The sequence below is a fragment of the Octodon degus genome, unplaced genomic scaffold (assembly GCF_000260255.1).
Source record: "Octodon degus isolate 3935 unplaced genomic scaffold, OctDeg1.0 scaffold00089, whole genome shotgun sequence".
NCBI classification, from domain to species: domain Eukaryota; kingdom Metazoa; phylum Chordata; class Mammalia; order Rodentia; family Octodontidae; genus Octodon; species Octodon degus.
Window position 1 is genome coordinate 7,593,759 of NW_004524665.1, and position 7,813 is coordinate 7,601,571.

A 7,813-nucleotide genomic window follows, 5' to 3' on the forward strand; every position below is an offset into this window, starting at 1 on the left:
GGGGTCAGAGACAAAATATTACGTACATAAAACCAGGAAAGGGTGTTGCTTTCTGGCAAGAATGGTTACCAAAGAAATAAGAAGTCTTTTAGAAATTAGGCAGACAGTAGACAAATTAAAGAGCAATAGAAGTTTTGGAAGAATAGCTTGTAACAATCCCTAAGAAAGCATACCAAGAAGTTTGGTAGAAGTAATAAAACAGGAACATCCAGAAAATTACATCTGGGAGGCCCAGCATCTGAGAAGCAGCAGTGACACCCGCAAGGAGAGAACAGGGACCAACAGCGAGGATGTGGTCGAATAAAAACACGGGTGGGACAGCCCGGAATGGGAAGATGTGACTCTCCAGGCTGAGGAGTAAGCAGTAAGAGGCGGGACCCTCACAGGACACCCTCCTGTGACTTCCCGCAGCAGCACCAACAGAGAAAGGATTCCAAACATTTACTGGACATGAAAAAAGGAAAGCGAGCAAACATGCTGAAGGGTTTCTCTGGAGGACGAGGATCAGAAGAGCTGGGCCACTCTCCACGGCAATACCAGAACCAAGCAACAAGGCAGAGTAAAGCTTGCACACACCTGGAAAGAGGAGGTATCCAACAAGAGAAGGTGTGCTCAACCAACATTAGTCAGATGGGAAGAGAGTAGAGACACTGTTAGGCGAAATCTCGGGAAGTCACTCCCACGGTGTTTGCCTGAAATGAAGGACATGTAGGGCTCCAGAAGTCAGGGTCCACGAGAAAGAATGGCCTTGCCCAAGGTACAAGGTCAAGATCCACGTGCCAGGACCAGACGAGAGGGAGAACTCCAGAGGAGGGGCAGGACTGGGGAGACGGGTTGGCGTGGGGTTTGCTGAGACCAAATGGCATTTGGTGAAAAGCACGTGGGTGCCTAGACAAGCAGGCAAGCTCTCCAATCTCACACACTGAAGAATCGCCCTCCAAAACTCGTTGCACAGTTACTAGGTGAGGGCAGAGGCTGACCGAGGACAGAGATGGTCTCATGGCCTTACGAGGACATCAGAAGATACTTATAAATGAGAAGCGGGGAAGAACAGATGAACATCTCAGACACAAAGAAGGAGCTTGGAGTGGGAGAGTGGCTTGGGGAAGGGTGGGTAAAGGGCTGCTGGATTTCTTTTAAATTATCCTTTTATAAAAAGGAAGAAAAACTTGGGATGAAAATCAAATAATGTGGCTCTGGGCTTAATTCTAGCTTTCAAACTTTCTGGTGATGATTAAGGGGTAACCCCTGGGAGAGAGTCCCTCGTAATAACTTCAAGTTGATAGGCCCCAAACTACTACTTTTCAATTTGGAAAGCTGGATTTTTCTGGCTTGAAATGTAAAGCTTTCAGCCATAAATGTATACACACAGGGCTGTTTAGTTTTCATCTCTAAAAAAAGAAAGAAAGAAAAAAGAAAAGTCTGGCATGTTCTCGAAATCCGTAATGCCCTTCCAAGCAGCCCTTGGGACGCTGGCCCTGGCCCCGACTGCCGACAGCGTCTCCGGGCTGTTCCAGCGCCTTGGCGGGCAGGAAGCTAAAGCCGGACAGCCTTCATGTTAGTGCTTTGCTCCCTTTTGCTTCTTACTCCACAAATGAGTCTCTGTGGTGAGCAGAGCAGACTGCTTCTTCAAACACACTCCAACCTTGTAGGCAGACGTCTTCCTTGGTGGCATGTGACACTGGACAGAGTTACCCAGGATGTTACGCCCTGAGGCCACCAGGGCTGTGTCACTCCTGATACTCCTGTGTGCCGGCATGTGAGCCACATGTGGCACGACACCCTCCAAAGGTGTTTTCAATCTTCTACAAGAATGCCTTACAGGAAGGAAGGTTCCAGAAGCTTCTAGCTATTTCTGTACATAGCTTCTTTTCATTCGTTCCAAATGAACTGCTATTTTATGTTCTCAAAAAATGTTTTCTCCCTAGAGAAGTCCAAGAGATAATTTTGAGGGTTGGTCCTCAAATATACCATATTTTTCAATGAAATTCTGTGCTATATAAGGTCCCCAAGAAAACTAGATAAGTCCCTGCCTGGCCTGAAACTCCATGGCTCAACAAATCATTGGTATATCTAAAATGTTGGTTTCAGCCCCCAAAACCAGGGCCCACGAGACTCCTCCCAGGGACATTTAGGTCCACAGCCCTCTCCCACAAAGCTCCCGAAGCAGTGTCCACCAGGCTCAGCCCAGGCCCACGGCCTCCCAAGCCATCACACCACCACAAGATCCAGCTGAAGCAGCCAGCGCGCCTGTCCCCTGATTCCCCAGAAGACAGTGGAACCTCGGGGTGTGGGAAGTGTACACGACTCCAGTCATCCCTGGATGCAGAGCATAATTCCCTGACCCACTGGCAAACTAGACCATGTCACTAGGTCAGGCCACCAGCACGTGATGTGACATGTAGGGAATGCACCACGGATTTCCAAGCCTTCTGAAGTTCTCTTCTCCATAGTGTGCGTTAGTGAGCTGGGTTCCCTAGGTCCCCCTTGCGCCTGCAATCAACAACTACAACCACAACTGCAACCCACAGAGCCTCCTGTCAGGTGAGGAGGAAGCACCTTTCCTGGAGAAAGCCCTTGGGGTTAGAACTGCACACACGCAGCTGTGAACATCCGTAGACTCCGGTGTGTTAGCTGATACATTGTGTCAACTTGGCTGAATGAGCTCCGGCAGTTCTCAGCATGGGAGCCTCGCCCTGAGGAAGGCTTCCTGCTGCCCTGCCCTGCCCTGCCCTGCCCTGCCTCGGTGGAGAAGCCCCAGTCTTGGGAGGAGCAAGACTTCACAGCCCATCTTCACTGTGAAGCGCCTGTCCTTGCAGTCAGCATAAAAGGAAGAGAGAGGCTTGCTAGACTCCACAGGTGCTGCTTCTCCTCTGCTCTGCATTGTTTTCTGCCCATGAACTGCTGTCACTGAACCCTCCAGAAACTGTGAGCTAAATAAACCTTTCCTACCTTCATTTTGAGTTGGGTATTTGGTTCCCTAGAATCCAGGGGTCTTCCCTACCACGCCTTCTTGTCCTGAAATGTGGCCGGTTCTGTGGTTCTTAGGATCAAGTCCCACACTTGAGTTTTTATGTATACCCCGGAATCTGTGTTGAGTTCTTTAAAAGGAATTTACTTACAGAGGGACACTTGGGATCAGATGCAAGGGCCAGAGTGTCATCCACCCTACCATTTCTCAGCCCTGAGGTGGGAGGGCTTGGCAGTGCTCCCCAGCCTTGTCCCTTTGGGTCTTGATGGCCAGCCCTGCCCAGGCATTCTGGGGCAGCTCTACCAGGGCTGTCACCCAGGAGCACAGGGCTACCCCAGCAGGCTGCTGGCCATGTGGCCTTCAGTTCCAGAGCTTAAAGACCTGGTTACAGGGCTGCTCTGCCCCTAGTGTTTCTGGGGTCGTCCTCACGGTCTCCATCTCTGAGTCATCTCTGAGTAGAAGGCCTAGGCCCTGGGGAGTGGGTCCCGTGGTCAGGAGGCCTCCTCTTCCACAGGCTCTGAGTACTCTCTGGGGGCCCCCATCACCCCATCAAGTGACAGTGAGCAGTGCTGAGAGCTAGCCTCATGCTGGGAACATCCCAGGCTGCATCCCATCTACCCTCAGCTCCTAGAAGTGCTGCTATCACCAGTCACATCTGCCAGGGGAAACTGGGATTTGCCTGCGTTCACCCCAATAATAAACAGTGGAACTGAGGTCTGGCCCCAGACATGGAGAGAAAGCTGGAGACATTACACAGCCAAGAGCTGGCCCCGAGTTGCTAGGCCCCCACGTCCGGTCACCCATGGCCCACAATTCCTCAGCCCTAACCACCTCAATCCCTTCTCTCTCCCTCCTCTGAAATATGAAGCTTTCTGCTGAGGTTTCTCCTGGGAGACAACTGGCAGGAGCCAGGATCATCGGGAACAGGGCATGACAAGAAAACCACATCTCCTCTCGGCCCAGTGGTGCAAAGGTGCCAAAGAGGAGGCTCAGCCTGCCCCAGTCTAGTGAACCTGGAGCAGGAGACGAGGGCATGGCCAGCAGCCTGGGCCAGTGCCCTTGACCGGTCAGTCAGGGAGAGCCGGGGCACAGGCCCCCAAGTTCTGCCCATGGGACCCATCAGAGAGTGCTGTCTTCTCTCTCCTGGCATGCCCCAACCTGACATCAGAATGGAGGACGCATCCTGATGTCAGGTTAAGAGGACCAGCATTAACCTCCTGGCCAGTGTCACCTCTTTCAGCAGCCTGCTGTGGACTCTGCAGAGTGTCCTTTCTCCCTGTATCTAATACCATTAATAAATGTCAAACCTCACTATCTCTTGCTTGTCTATCCAATTCTTGGTTTAGGATAACAGCCTGGTTCCAGAAGGACCACACAGCACCAGACCCCAGGAACAGATCTGCTGAGCATCTTGGCCTCAGGTCTATTTGAACTGGATGGGGAGACCCAGGCCACACAACCTGTGTCGGTCCATGAAAGCGCAGGCCTGGATCGCCAGAGCCATCTCCGAGCATCCAGCACTCAGCCTTCACTACGTAGCGGGGGACTAAGGCAAGGAAAGTCAGGGCTCCCAGGCCCCAGGGAGACCGGGCTGTGAGCCAGCACTGGGCTCCACCCGAACCCCGGCTCTGCAAGACCATTGGTCCTTGGCCAAATTTTTCTGTGGTTCTCCCTATGGGCTGCTACATTCTTTCATCCCAAATTGCAAACTTTCAGAAAAGAACATCAAGTTTTTCTCTATTTTGCCAAATTTCAGGATCAAAATGCAGGAGTCCTTTTATTAGATTGTGTTAGAAGACACCCTAATGAGGCCTTTCTTTCGTAAGGCAAATCAAAGCTGATGGGTCCCTCCTGTCATCCTGAACTGTGAGTGAGTTGGGGCCACCCCTGCCGTGTGCATGGGGAAGGGCCAGGCTTTCTCTGCCCTTCTCCACTGGGCATCCAGCCCTTGCTTCATCCCGATTATGTTTGGGACCACAAGTCTCCAAGATAATGAGCGTGTACACAACCCAAGCTCAATGTATAAAAATTAAAGGCAGGATAAGTACAGGGCTGAGGGCTTCTCTTATTCCCCATAAAATAAGCCTAAGTTTGTCTCAAATAGCCTTTTGGATTCTTGAGGTTATCAGTGCCCTTAATCTACCCACATGCCAAGAGAGAGGCACCCAACCACACCAAGTTTGTCCGAGGGTATCATGGGAGTTGACCACCTCGAGCGAATCTCCTGTCTTTATCCAATTCCTCTCTCTCTGTAGCATCCGACTTTTTGTAAAGCTGCTTCTATTTGAAGCCTGAGCCTATCCCTGGGTATCAGAAGCTTGGCTCTACACAAAGAAAAGAAAGCTGACTTCCCTGTAAAAATTAATGAGCTGATTCTAAAATTCATAAGAATTTTGAAGAAGCTCAGGATGTCTTGAAAAAGCTGGAGTATTCACTCTTCCTGTTTCAAAATCTCATACAAAGCATCCAAAATCAAGGTGGTAGAGGGTTTATATGTTATCAGATATATGAAGTGACAGCATGCAGCTGAGTCCTTACCTTGGTGTCCAGTTGTTAAGCAAGCGGGAGCCAGTCCGGGGTGGTCCCTTCAGCCATTGGTGTGGGGTCGGCTGACATCCACAGCCCAGGCATGGTGCTTGATCCCTACCTCACCTCGTATACAAAAATTCACTCATAAATCAAAGACCTAAATGTAAAGCTAAAGTATTAAGCTCTTAGAAAAATATGTACGAATAAATCTTCAGAACCCTATATTAGCCAATGGTTTCTTAGAACTCACACCAGAAAAGAAAAAACCCAAAAGTAAAATGGATAAATTGGTTTTCATCAAAATTTTAGACTATTGTGTTTCATAAGACCCTTTCAAGAAGGCAAAGAAACTAGACAGGGGGGCACAAGCCTGTAATCTCAGCTAGTTGGAAGCTGAGGCAGGAGCAGCATAGTTTGAGGCCGGTCTGGGCAACCCTGCGAGACTAGCTGAAAATAAGAAATGAAAAAGGCTGAGGATGTAGCTCGGGGATAAGGCATCCCTGGGTCCAAGCCCACAATTTAGCAGAAGTGAAGAGGCACCCATCGAATGGGAGAGGACGTTGGCAAAGCCTGCGTCCGACAAGGGGCCCAGGCCTAGAACATGTCATGAGCACTTACGACTTAATCGTGAGAAGACAACCTGAGCTAAGGCCAGAGCTCAGCGGCTCAGCGCTTGCCTAGCACGTGCAAGGCTTGGGGTTCTACCCCAGGTACTTCCAAAAAAAGAAAAGAAAACCTGATTTTGAAAACAGAAAACATTCCTGAATAGACCTTTCTCAAAAGAAACTCTGCAAATGGCCGATAGGTGTGCGGAAAGATGCCCGACCTCGGAGAGCAGCAAATTGGGATCACAGGGAGATGCCAGTCCACACCCCTAGGGTGACCCAGATGAACCCACACCCCTGGGGTGACCCAGACGAACGTGCTGCTAAGACTATGCAGGTGGATGGGATTCCCAGGTTTAGTTTTCTTAGGAATCTCTGTACAGATTGGCATGGCAATCGTACTAGTTCACATTTGCACTAGCAGTGTAGACGAGTCGCTTAGATCCAGCTGTTCTCCTTCCAAGTGTCTTCCCCAAAGAGTTAAGGGCCTCATGTGACAGCGACCCACGTGTACCCGTGTTTCCAGCAGCACAAGCCACAATAGCCGAAGCTGGGAAGCAGGGCACAGGCCCAACAACAGAAGAATGAATAAGGAAAATGTGGTATTTATATACAATGGGGAACTACTCTGCCATAAAGAAGGGTAAACCTGATCATTGGTAGAAAAATAGATACATTTTGAAATCATAATTATAAGTCAATAAATCTAATATGAAGCTTAAAAACTGCATGGTTTCTCTTATATGAGAAACTCACAGTATAAATAAAGAGCAAAATAAAAGAAAAATAGGATGCAGGGAGATAGATTTTTTTCTAGTGGGGAGGTATTGTGGCTGTGTCTAATGTCTGCCCAAAGCTGTATGCTCCATGCATTGGGCCTTTCAGAGGTGGCTGCATCCAGGGTGTGGGGTGCTGGGGTCAAGGGTGTGTAATTCCTAAATCAGTCCTCTGACTGGTCTGGCACAGCTCTGGGTGGGATGAAGGCTGCCCGGCCTGCACGTGAGCACAGCCACCCCGAGGGTGTATTAGCTGGATGAGATGTCAGGGACTGAAGGGGACACTGCTCACTTCATGCAGCCTGCTGCTTGCTGCCTTTTGCCTGCCCTGCTTTGCCATGCACCCCTTCTCCTCTTCAATCCTGCTCTGCCCTGCCAGCCTGCCTTGGAGCCAATCAACCATGAACTGAGAGCTCTACAAACTGCAAGCCAAATAAACATTCTTCCTTTAACTTTGGGTGTCCAGTATTTTGTCTCAACAATGAAAAAAGGAAGGTCGAAGGGCACCTACTGTGCCCTATGCCTGCTCTGTGCTCTCCCTGCTTTCCATGGGTGCCTTTCCCTGCCCTGAGAAAGCAGCCCTCTCTCTTGCCAGCTGCTGGCTGGCTAGTGCCCTGTTCCTGTGAGTCCTGCTCTTACACTCCCCCTTGGACAGGATGTGAGCTTCATTTACTCTGTGCCCATCCCTGCTGATAAGCCTGAGGGGCAGGTGACAGGCAGCAGGAATGTGGCTCCCTGCAGAGGCAGCCCAGGACTGGGGCAGCAGCCAGTGGTGGTGCTGAGGGTGAGTGCGGGGTGCGGCCTCTGCATGTCTGAGCCACCCAACACCACGGGCCAGAATGGGCTGGGACAAGGTGGTCGATGAGCCACCCTGGTGTAAGCAGTGGCCTGCCAGGCAGCTGCTGGTGGGAGCCGGCACAGATGCGCCTTGT